Source organism: Melospiza melodia, chromosome 3, assembly GCF_035770615.1.
Source record: "Melospiza melodia melodia isolate bMelMel2 chromosome 3, bMelMel2.pri, whole genome shotgun sequence".
In the NCBI taxonomy this organism is placed as follows: Eukaryota; Metazoa; Chordata; class Aves; order Passeriformes; family Passerellidae; genus Melospiza; species Melospiza melodia.
This window is the reverse complement of record NC_086196.1, coordinates 33,615,305-33,627,705: the sequence shown is the minus strand read 5'-3', so window position 1 is coordinate 33,627,705 and position 12,401 is coordinate 33,615,305.

Here is a 12,401-nt window from a genome sequence, read left to right as displayed (position 1 = left end):
CCTTTGTCACACCCTCATCTCCGAGTCCTTGTCAGATTCAGACACATTTTCTCTGCAACAGAGAAATCTCACACCTTCTCTTTTCCCTCTATAGATAGTAGCTTAATGTTCTGTAGTGCACATTTGATAGCTTTCTTTCTGATTCTTTTGATTCAGGCTCTGCCCTGATCATGGCATAGCAAGCCTCTGCAATCTGACTCAAATTTTTAAAAGTTATAAACATCTCTAACAATATCCTGTCGGATCTAAAAAGTAAGGCCTTGCACATCTCAGCTCTTCCTGACTTTATTGCCCATTTTTTATTACCAGGAAAACTTTTATTCTAACTGAGATTTTTACTACAAACAACTTGTTGCAGAATAATTATGTTCCAAATTAGTCTAAATTCAAATAGAAATTTATTTTTATCTGAAAGACTGAAAATATTGTTTAAATCTTTTTTGAACAGGGCAGTTTTCAAAGAAGGTAAAATTTTAAATAATAAAGAGAGAAATAAAGAGAAAAAACCTGCTGTTATTTATGTCAACATAAGTTACAGTAAGGCTGAAGAGTCCTATGGGTTTTTACAGTTAAAACTGAAAGCAGAATTTGGTCACCACGGTTGTTATCATCACAAAATAGGGGAGGTCTTCTTAAGAACTGAAACACCTGACAGTATCCTGTTCCCTCAGTGCTATTAGCTTTGAGTACAATACTTTCTGTTACCTTTCCTAAATTTAGGCTGTCAGTCTTTACAATTTTGGATTCTCCCTGTATGTTCACCATAAATCAGGAGTCTTTTTCAACCGACCTAAATAAGGTGAAGCGCTAATGCCAAATTACTTGCTGTCTAAAGACAAAAATTCACTGATTAAATCTTCAGGATATAAAAAGGATGTTAAGAAGCTTGTGAATTCAATTGTGGTATTTCCAGGAAGCTTAGTCCTCTATAAATATGGCTTTTTTTATTATTATTATTGAAATCTGCACTTTGAAAAGGCAGCTGGAAAAGTGCCGTTACTAAAATGAAGAATCAATTCAGAACCTAGTTGATCACATCAAGTGCAAAATCTAATCCCCTTCCCTCTTTGAATATAATGTCAGTTTGCCAGTATGTCTTTCAGAGCTAGGATTATAGAACTTTTCTGAACTCTTCATCAAAGAACATTTTAATTGCATTTATTTTAAATATTCTGTACTGATTTTCCACAAATACACTTATCAATGACATATCCTTAAGGACTTGTATGGCAAGTTAATTTTCACTCCAAATATAACAAAGGAGAAGGTGTAGAAACGCAAGCACAAACACTGACGGCAGCTGCATCTTGAAATCAGCAGAGGCATACTCTGATATTTTCTCACTCCATGTACACCTTAATCCTTTTTACCTCAATAGCATGAAGAGCACAATAGGTCAGATTTTCTACCCTCCAGGTATATAAGAAGCTTTTCCCATTTGGGTTAATCCAAAACCACACGACAAAAACACCATTTTGCCATGCTGAGGAGGAGGCATGGTATTGCATGTCAGCAGTAGGACAAACTGTAGGTTGAACCCTCCCCTGGGAGTGTGTACATCCTGTAACCAGAGCATGCCTGCATGAATGCAGGCAGCCTTGAACTAAATTTAAGGTACCTGTAAGCTGCTCTGCCGAAGGAGATGATGTGAACATCCCCAACCCTAGGCAAGGGGCTGCTAGCAGGGAGCTTGACAGGTACTTGCTGTGCTTCTTAGCTGGTTTTGACAGCCTGCACTCAATTCTGCTGCAGGGACACCATTAGCTTGATGGATGTTTACCCTGGTCAGCTCTGACAGCAGCAGTGAGCAAGGTGAGACAGCCAGGCTTTCAGTCTCGGCTCTGCAGGCCCACAGGGGACATACGGTGCTCGCTTCAGCAGTGAGCTTGTGCAGAAACTACAGAAAGGGTTCTTCACTACTGCCTGTATTCCGGCTCAACAGATTAGGTTTCAACAAAGTGCATTTCCCTCTTCCATCATCACACCTTCTCGTGGCAACAGATTTCCCACATTTCCTAATATGAGGGAAAAGTGTCCAGTTGAACACCACAGGTTGTGTCTTGCCTGTCAGTTTCTACTGTGGGAGGACAAGCTGTGGTGCTTGACTGTGGCTGTGAACTATATCTTCTCCCACATCTCTCTTCTACCACTCTTTTCCCTCATGAGCTAGAACTACTGTGTTAAGACAACAGTGAAATGATCAATCCCTGTTCACCCTGTCCATGCCACTTGTGGCTAATAAATGAGCTCAAGCAGAGCAAAAGTATATCCATCCAAAAAGGTGAATATCCATGATTTGGTGAAAGGCTAATTTTATTCCATCCAGGAGCCTTACTTAAGCTGTGCACATTGGTTCTTTGACCCTGAAGAAGAAAGGGCAAAATTGATGCTAGCAATGACCAAGAGAAGAACTAGAGAAACACCATGTTCTTCCTCAACCACACAGACTTCATTGCAGTGACAATGCTATGAGAGACACTAGCTGCCATGAAATAAAGACAACTGATATTTGTTTAAGTGTGGAATAAAAGTGGTCACATATACAGTGGTCTGGTTCCTTCAAAAAATCGTAGTTCACAGTGGAGCACTAAAGGATCTGCTTCAATTCCTGCTACAGCCATCCCAAACATGAGTGCTGAGCTAAGCAGGTGAGGGTTTTGCTGTCTCTGATACCTCTAAACCACTCCTTGCTGCCAGAAACACTAGGAGGTTGCAGCTACCTTCTCTATCTCTGCCGTGTTCCTCCCTCAGCTGGGTGTTGCAAGGAGTAGCATTTTGGTAAGCACTCAAAAAGCCCAGAAACAGTACAGCCAACACATTTAGTGCTCTGTCATGAATTGTTTCCTGCCTGACACCTGCTGCTCTCTCACAAGCAGAATTTGAACTGCTCTGTTGCTGATGGGGATTGTGGGGGCTCTGAGTTTCATGTAGGAGGATGGTTCTTTGTCTCCTTTGGTGGAGCCTCACAAGGTGATATCCATGGAGGGGTGAGCTTAGGAGTGTGGGTAGACCCAAAAGTGGACAAGAGAACCAGGAGGTAACTGGGGTAAGGCTTTGAAAAATGGGGGCAGAACATAGAAGGGAAAGATTTCTGCAAGGGTACATATGAACTCATTAAATGGTTTATATGTAAGCCATTGCTCATGGAGCTGCACAGTGTTTGGCAGCTGTACTTGCCGTTGATATCTGTTGATTCATGAGCAAGGCACAGCTTTCTGGGAAGAGACTCTTTTAGTTTCCCGTTGCCTGGCCCCTGACCTGGTCTGTCAGCAAAGGTGAAGTTCTTTTGGTGTGCTGTGGTCTGTGCACCATGAACTGGGCTATTGTGCACCCTTATCTCCTGGAGCAGCAGGATGTGTGATGGCCCTGCTCCCCTCTGGAAAAGCATGCTGAGGCCTGTGATTGCATTATCCATGGAAAAATACAACCTGGACCAATACAGATAGGCTGTGGCTCTGCTGTAGGACCTGATCCTTTCCAAAGGATGAGGTGTCAAGGCAAGGCCATGCTAAGGCCTTAGGGTAACAGATTAACAGGGCTTCAATTTGACACTGCTGCAATGACGTGGAGAGAGAAAACTGCACAGAGCAGCTCAGGGGGAAGAAAAGTGGATGCAACATTGCTGCAGGGAAACAAGGGGGGAGCTGTGAGAAGCCTCAGATTGCTGCAGTTGAAGGCCAGTTTTGGTGCTCCCTTTGGGATACTCCTATCTCCAGATATGTTTACAACCAGTTTAATAACTGTTGCTGCCACCCTTGGCTCTGATGAGGATGTTGTATAACTTATCACAACAAATTTGATATTGGTCAGCTGTGATTCCACTCGCAGTGGAGATGTGACAACCACTTGCTGAGCTCAGCTCCAACTCCCAAGGAAGAGGCAAGGTAGCTGAGAGCACAGCACTGCAGCAAAATCAGTGCCCGCCCTGAGTGTGTCCCTCAGGAGTTAAACTGTCGCTGTGACCCCAGACCAGGTCCCCAAATGGCTGCAGTGAGGAGGCAGCAGAAGTGCCACAGGTAGGGGTATCAGCCAGCCTACTGCAAATTGTTACAGACTCCGGACAACCACAGGGCTAGTCTCAAGTCTGGGTTAATGTGTCTTGACATAAGGTATCCTCTCTGGTCTTTATTTACTGAGCTGGCTAAGGAGGAGCACAGAAACAAATTTTAAATCCTTATTTTAATTTATACTACTGTTAATGAGTATTCCCCTTTTTAGCTGGAGTCTCAGCACTTTGAAATAACTGCTCAGTGCACTTATTTTGGTATGATCTAACTTTGCTAAGCTATCCTTTATGGTGTGAACAAGCTAGTACAAAGTTAAAGTACTGGGGTTTTGTTGGTTGGTTGAGAGGTCTTTGTTTTTTGTGTGGTTTTTTTTTTTTGTTTTTTTTTGTGTGTGTGTGTGCGTGTGGTTTTTTTGTTGTTTTTTTTGTTTTTTTTTTTTTTTTTGTTTTGTTTTTTGTTTTTTTTTTTTTTTTTTTTTTTTTTTGTGGTTTGTTTTCATTTGCTTTGGTTTTTTTTTCCTAGAAAAATTATCAGCTACCAAAACAGAAATTTGTGTGAGATGGTTGTCAAAAGTAGTTTGGTACAGCTATTCTGGAATGATTAGCTGGTCAAACACATCACATTGTTAAGTGCCAAGTGAAGTTCTTGAAGTGAAATTAGCTTGTTCTTTCCTGTAGTATTCTTTGAAAAATATAGTGCTGGTGACCTCTAGTGGAGTAAAAATAGACCTGTTTTTTCTTTTAAGTTTGTTCAAAAAAATCCCCATTAAAAGCAGTGGATTTTCTCCCCTCCAAACTGTATTAAACTGAAACCCATAAAACAGAAGCTTATTTTTCTTGCCTATGTTCAAGAAGCTGAAAGCAACCATACAAAACCTGCTTCTGTGAGCTCACAATTCTGATGGATTTATGAAATGCAAAGATTATGATATGATGCTGATAAAGAAGACACATGACATTGGTGTAATGCATTTAGGTGTGGATTTTGAGAAAAGACGAAGAATCTGTAATGGATAATTCCCTCCAAACCTCTTATGAATTCTGTGTCAGCTCTCCTGTTGTTCTTTTGCCACCAGAGGGTGAAGAATATAAAAGGCAATTGGCTTCTTAAAAGTAGACCCTCAGTGGACACCCAATGAGCTTGACAGTTAGTCTTTGTACCAAGAATGCTTTCCTCTTCCTAAAAAACCCCTAATTTTTGTTAAATCAGGAGTTAGGGCATGTACAGGCTTGCTAGAGCTTAAAAGCTGAAGTCTCTGAAGGTGCTATCTTCAGGGATTATGTCATGTCCTTTCTTCCCAGCTCTTGATGCCCAAGAAGCTGCACCTTGCCCTTCACTCTCCTCAGGAAGAGAGAGTTGTCCCCATCCAGCCACTCCAGGGAGTTTTGAACGGAACAGCATGAAGAAAATTGCCCCATGGTGGAGGTAGATGAAAGTAGAGCTCCAACCTCTGCCTGTTTGGCACCTGATTCTAGGGAAGTCGCTTACACCAGACTTTCCAGGTCAGTTTGTTCATTGGTAGATGCCTTGTTTCTTAAATGCATGGAAAATAATTGCAGTAGGGACATTACAATTATTTATTAGTAATTCTTAATATATATGAAGAATTATTAACAAATAATTGTCAACTTGAAGAAAAATCTGTGGTCGCTTCCACAGTGGTCTGTCTTGGGTTTACTTCTTTTCTCTTGGCTCCCCTTCCACCACTCATGTCATCAGCAGATGTGTGCATTAACTTTGTGGGGGAGACCACAAACAACATCCAGCTAGGAGGGGAGCTCCACTGACAAATTAGTATAGAGAGTTGTAAAAATGTGACTAATAAGTCAGTTAGACCACAAAATTATACATTTAAGTAAGAGTAATTTACTACAGAATTATGAAAGGGGATGTAGCAGGCTGGCTAATAGTTCTTCAGAAAGGGAATTGAGGTTGTAGCATACCCCATCTTATTAATGAGCAATAATGTTGACACTGTTGGGCAGAAATGTGAGAATCGTGTCTGTGATATATAAGCAGAAAAACTAACATGAAAGAGTCATGAAGAAACTTTTCTGCCTTACTCAGCAGCCCTGAGGCATCCACTGGTGCTTCATGTCCCATTCTGAGCAACATTCCCCAAAGAGGGTGTCATTCAGTGAGGAGTCTTGTCAAAGTCAGCAGCAGATATCCAGAGTCTTCAAACAGCAGAGAAATACACAGTTCTTCATGTCCCCTGGGAACAGAGCAAGGAAAGATGGACTAGCACTTGTACAGAGGGTCTAAGATAAACATGAGTCTAACAACGAGCATAATTAGGCAGTGGAAGAGACCTGCCTCAGAAGACAGTGAAATCTGTGTTTAGGCATTTTAAAAGAGCAGGTTAGACAGGAAAAACTTAGCACTAAAGATAACCAGCAAAGACTGAGATAGCTGACCTTTTGTTAGGGCAGGAAAATGGACTGTATGGCCTACAGGGGACGCTGTCAGACCTATTTTTCCCCTTGGCAGGATCTGAAATGCTTAAGCTTTATTTTCATCTGTGTTCCAGACTCCCAAGTGTGAACAAAGTGAACGGTAACTGCCTTTATATGTTTTAAGGCTTGGTTAATACTAAATCACAAGGACAGAGTCTAGGTTTCCCAGGCTGGGTGTCCAAATATAAAGGATGTTTTGGGCTTTAAAATGACACATTTTCATTCCTGAACTCCAATGCAGAGTTAATGCTATCCATTCATCTTTTTGTCATGTTGTGAAGGTGGATTAATTCAGTCTTATGAAATTTTTATCTGTTACTGTACCATATAGCATTTTATGGGGAAACTGTTAACTGTATTTCCATGACAGATTATCTCCATTTCCAAGGTTAATACCACAGGCTGGAAAAAACAAACACCATAATGCTCACTATCACTGTAGGTTATAAAGGAAGCAGCAATGGCTGTGGTTTTGCAGATTGAGTTCTGATGTACTACAGACCTCTACAATATTATTAGCTAATAATTATCTTCTTTGTGTACTGAACAAGGTGAGGGGGTGTGAAAACAACCATATGCAGTAGAGATTTTAAACAATCTGTTGTGCATGTGCACAAAAGTGCAGAGTACCAGAGGCACGAATACCCTCTGCTTGTGGGATTTACCAGCTTGCACACAGCTGCCTTTTGTGGTAGTGTTTTCAGGTGCCCCATGCATGAAATCAACCTGTACTCAAACATGAAGAACAAATTAATAGGATCCTGAGATTGGCTCAGCTGGTCAGAGTATGGTGTTAATGACACCAAAGTGATGGGTTGGTCCCCATACCAGCCATTTACTTTAGAGTTGGACTTGATGATCCTTGTGGGCTCCTTTTAACTCATAATATCTGTAATTATCTGTGATATGACTTATTGAGAAAAACCTGTATTGTATTCAAGAAGAAGCTGTTTGGTTCCTCTCCCTGCTCAGTTAAGCAGGGAGGCACAACACAAACTGTTGCTGAGATAGTTGTGAGTTGCTCCCTAGATTCCCCTTTCCCAGAGTGGCACAGGCAGGAGTCCCATCTACAAGGAGCCAAGCAGCCCCTGGCCTGTTGGGCTGCCCAGAAATCTCTCCTGTCCAAACTCACAGCAACCTACAGAGATCAAACTTTAATTTGACTTGGAAATGAAGCTGGAGGAATGGAATGATGTGGGAAGTCTCTGAAAGCTGTCTGAAAGCAGACTTGCCTAATCTGAGAGCAGCCTGTGCAGCTCCAGCAGGCTGCAGGGTCCATGCAGGACATGCAAACCCATCTGTTGGCTGCAAGCACCTGGCCAGCTGCAGTTACCATGCAGAGCAATAACGCTTCTGCTTTTTCTCCAAAATGCTCCTTCCAAATCCCACTTGCTCCATGACACTCATTATCTCTGAGGAACCAGGATCCAATAAAGAGGTGAAGACTTTGGTAAGTTCCTCTGCTCCTGCCCTGACCTCCCAACACCTGCAAAAAGACATAGGCAAATAGTGAAGGGGAATTCCACTGCAGCTGTGTTGCCCAGCCCTCTCTGCTCTAGCTTGCCACTGGCACAGGTGTTTCCCTTGGCAGGGAGGATTTCAGGTGAATGAAGCATTTGAAGGGTGTGCTCAGGCCCTCCCTTTTAAGTGGCAAACTGAAAACTTGCCTTTTAGGGGTGTTGTGGTTTAACCCCAGACAATAATTGTGTACCATGCAGCCTCCCATTCACTCCTCTAGCTTGTCCCAGTGTGATGAAGACAAGAATAAGGGAAAAAAGTAAAACTGGTGGGTTGAGATATGAGTAGTCTAATGACTAAACAAAGTAAATAATAATAATAATCATCATCATCAGATGAGAGAGGAAGAGGTAAAACCGAAAGAGTCCCACGTGATGCACAATACTACTGCTCTCCTCCCACTGACTGATGCCCAGCCCATTCCTGAGAGCGATCAGTGCCTCCCAGCCACCTCTATCCCAGCCAAAATTGGGACCAGGAGTGTGTTGCTGCACATCTGAGCACAGTCCCTAGGGTACCTGCCCACTACTGCCCCGCCCATACCAAGGATTCTCATAAATGGTGCAAGGATTGAACTGTTCCAACTATCCTGCAGTCATAAACCTGAAGGATTAAATGTCTTCTACCCATAAAACTGATTCTTCTCCTCAATTTTAATGTCATGTATGTTCAAGCTGAAGATAAAATTTAAAACACATAAATGTTAAACCTTTCAGAACATAATCAAAATACCGGCTTAGAAAACATGGCTTTTAGAAATAAAAAGTGCTGAATTATTTCATTCATGTTCTCACTCTTGAGTTTCTATGAATGAAGCTTAATTAACTCAGGCTTTTAAGTTTTTACAGCTAAGAGGGTGGGTTGTGTAGATGTGATAATCATAAGACTCCAGGAATTAGGCACTTTAATATGTTGCCTCTGATTTCCATGGCATGTGTCCAAGAGATTGAGAGCTGGCACAAGAGTATTAGCTTCTAGAATTGGCAAGGGATCCAAACCCCACAGCGGTAAACATGGATATATATGTCTGAACATGTTAGTCAGGGAAAAAATCTCTAAATCACACAGAAAGCCATTTTGAAGTCAGATGTCTTGCAGTGAACTGGGACCTTTCTCAAAAGGGTACTGAAGGCCTTGTTTTCTTTTCTCACTGCTGTAGTGGCTTTGCCCCTTTGGGTGGGCTCAGGTAGAGGAGAGGACATGGTCAAAGAGCTTGGAGTAAGAAACAGTGAGTGTGTATGTGGTAGGCAGTGTGATATTCACTGAGTAGAACTGAAATTTCAGAGCTGCTATCAGGAAGGAGCAGATAGTTCCACTGCAAAAAGCCAAGGTGCATCTCAGGCAAGCCACAGACCAGGAAGGAGAGAGTTTTCTTTGAGAAGTGGAGTGCATATTGATAATTGCCTAGGAAAGGGTAAGATTTGGAGAAGAAGGTGAAGTGTGAGAGATGTGTTCAAAGCTCCCAACCTGAAGGGGGAGAAGTTGAAGGCAGTACCAAAACTCACCAGTTTTCCCAAAAATCAGTGGAGAAGGAAAAAGGGTCTTTTACTTTTCCAGAGGAGCCAGGAAGAAACTTGCGAGTTGTCTTGTTCTCATAAGAGTAGCTGCAAGTAAGCAACAACTCTAGTGCTGCTCTGGAGTTTCTGGTTACTTTTTGTGGTGTGAAATTAGCCTTCAGCCAAGTCAGCAGCTTTCTGCCTATTGACTCCATGTACCCAAAAATCTTCCTCGTGCACTATGTCCATGGTAGGAAAGTCCTTTCCAAGAGCTAAACTTTATCAGAGTTAACTAAAAAACTATGCTGTGTTCTCTCTTGTTTGACAAGACCTGCTGAAGTTAGAAGCTGTGTTGGAAGGCTAAAGCATTGTGTGCACCCTGTTTGCTGTGAACCCAATGTCAGACATTCTTTCCTTGGGGCATTCCTGCTCAGAGGCAGTGCAGTGCTCTTCAGGACACTGCTAGTGCCCAGCACAGCACATGCTGTACCACTGAAAGTCCCTTGGGCTTTGCCAGCACCTATTTCATCAGTGTGAATTTAAACAACTAATGCCTCAGTGATTAGTCTGCAAGAGAGAGGTTTAAGCCAAGCTGAGCAGCACAGAGTCTGAATCTGAATGAGAAGGGAGGGAGGAGGGTGTCTGCTGAGAGGAGTCGCTCATAGGCTGGCAGCCCCTGCTGTGTAGGAGGCAAATGAGTGCAACAGGACTTCTGTAGTCTTCAGAGAGGCCCAAGCCCTGATGCTAAAGTCTCTTGCACAGAATAAGTCAGCCAAGCAGCCGTGTTGGGATGACAGGGACCTTGGTGACAAGTGGCAGCTGCCTTCTTGTGAGGCTGCCTGCCTTTACCAGGGGCATGGAGGGAGGGAGCAGCAGGCCCTGCAGGCTGCAGCTCTCAGCTGCTCAGGGAGCTCCTTCAATACAAATCATGCTGCTAAACTAAACAGAAAATTACAAGACAGGGTTTGCTTCACAAAATCAGCTTTGCCAGGGTGATATGTATCTTGGCCTTTAAAAATAAAACAAATAAAAACTTAAATGCCAGAAGAGCAAATGCCAGCTCCTGAATTGCAGCAGGCTGCAATCCCCACCAAGTGCTTTTGGAGGATGTGTGGATGTGTGTCAGGGATCCTCTCTGAGGCCACAGCCCAGCTGAGGGTATCTTTCCTGATGAGGTTCCCCGGGCTCCCGTGGTTGCCCACCCAACTGATCTATGTTGGATAACCAGGCAGCTCCTGCCCACACAGGCACAGCCTGCCTCCAGGAGCTACACAACATGATGTGAGGGGCCAGAGACCTGGTGCCTAAAGGGCACCCACTCCCTTCTCACAGTGATCAGGAGAAAGTGTCATTTACGTGAGAGGCAAATAAGCTGTTTTCTGCCCGGCGTCTCTCTGCCAGAAAAGTGCCCACCTGTGCCTCCAGGACGTACAGTGGAGAAAGGAATCTGTCTCCTCCCTGTCAAAGTGCTGCCAGCATAGCATTTCCCCTACCTGTATTTCAAAAGATGGGGTTTTGGTGTGTGCAGAGGAAAGGATTCTGGGGCAGAAACCCTCCAGTTTTTCCAAAGAGCCTCTCTTATATTGTCCTGGGTTCTAATAGATCTGTCACTCCACCTACTGAGCTTTCAGTATCTCCAGCTCTGAAGGGGAATGGTAATCTCAAAATAAATTTGAGACACCTCCAGATGCACAGTGTCCACTGAAGACTGCCTTTGCTACCTGTTAATGCACTCAGGTGACAGAGGTTCTGGGGAACAGGTGACCTGAAGCATTTATTGCATTGTGGGAGTGCCCACTGCTCATTTCTTCATGACTGCTGGGTGAACACAAACTGACCTGTGCTTTGGAGCCTGGCTTCATTTCCTGCTTGCCTGCAATGACTTGAAAATTTGGATGCACTTTGGAAAGCTTTACCCAGACATTTGGTTTTAATGAGTGCATGTAAAACTGCTTTCAGATTGCCAGCTGCGGTCAAAAACCAGCAAGAAGGCAAAGCACAGCATTAATGACATTTAGTTGTTTATTTTTGCAACAATAAGATTTTCAGGAGAAAACAAAACACTTTGTCAGTGGAAATAATTAAAACCATGAAAATGACTGCATTTCCTGTGTGACTGACATATTCCATGTGGGAGAAAATGTTTCCCAGCAACAAAAAAAAAATACATTTCAGCAACTCAAACTTTTCTTAGCGATGTACACCTCTTTCCTTAACTGGAACAGGGAAAGGGAATTTCAGCTTACACATTTTTAACAATTCATCACAAGAGTAAAGAACAAACTCCCCTTTCCACTGTACAATGATCTTAAAGGATTCAAATTTTGGCACCTTTTTGGAAATTCCTAGAAACCACCTGATTTCAAGCTGTGGGTGACATTACTAACTGGCTTCTTTGGGCTCAGTTCTTGCACTGGGAATGTGCACTGCCTCCCAATTTTATTTCAGATGGACAATTTTCTTTCCAATGTGAAGGCTGCTGTTTCTATGATTTGTTAAAAAAGAAAATGTAAATATAAAATATTTGAAGCAAACAGGAAAGAACAGTGTGTGATGACAAACAGTAGGCATGTTATTCAGCAAGAAAGTACAAGTGGCCCCTTTGGATTACTCAGAAGCTAAAAGATCTTTCTTTTTACTTGTTGAAAAGGCTGCACAGCCATGAATGTGAAAACCCGACCTAAAATTTATATTTTATTTTGTTTTCTCATCTCAATTCTATTTGTATTGTATTTTCCAGTCTTTGGTTCTTACCTTCAGTTTGATTTCAAGTTTCTGCCAAAACATAACTCTCAGAATTGCTGACCAAGGGCACGCTGTACTTCTAAAGAAGTACTAACAGAAGACCAAAAGATTAAATATTTGTGCCATGAGTCAGTGGGACTCTGGAGGGAGTCGTGAAGTGTGATGAGCTCTGGACTATG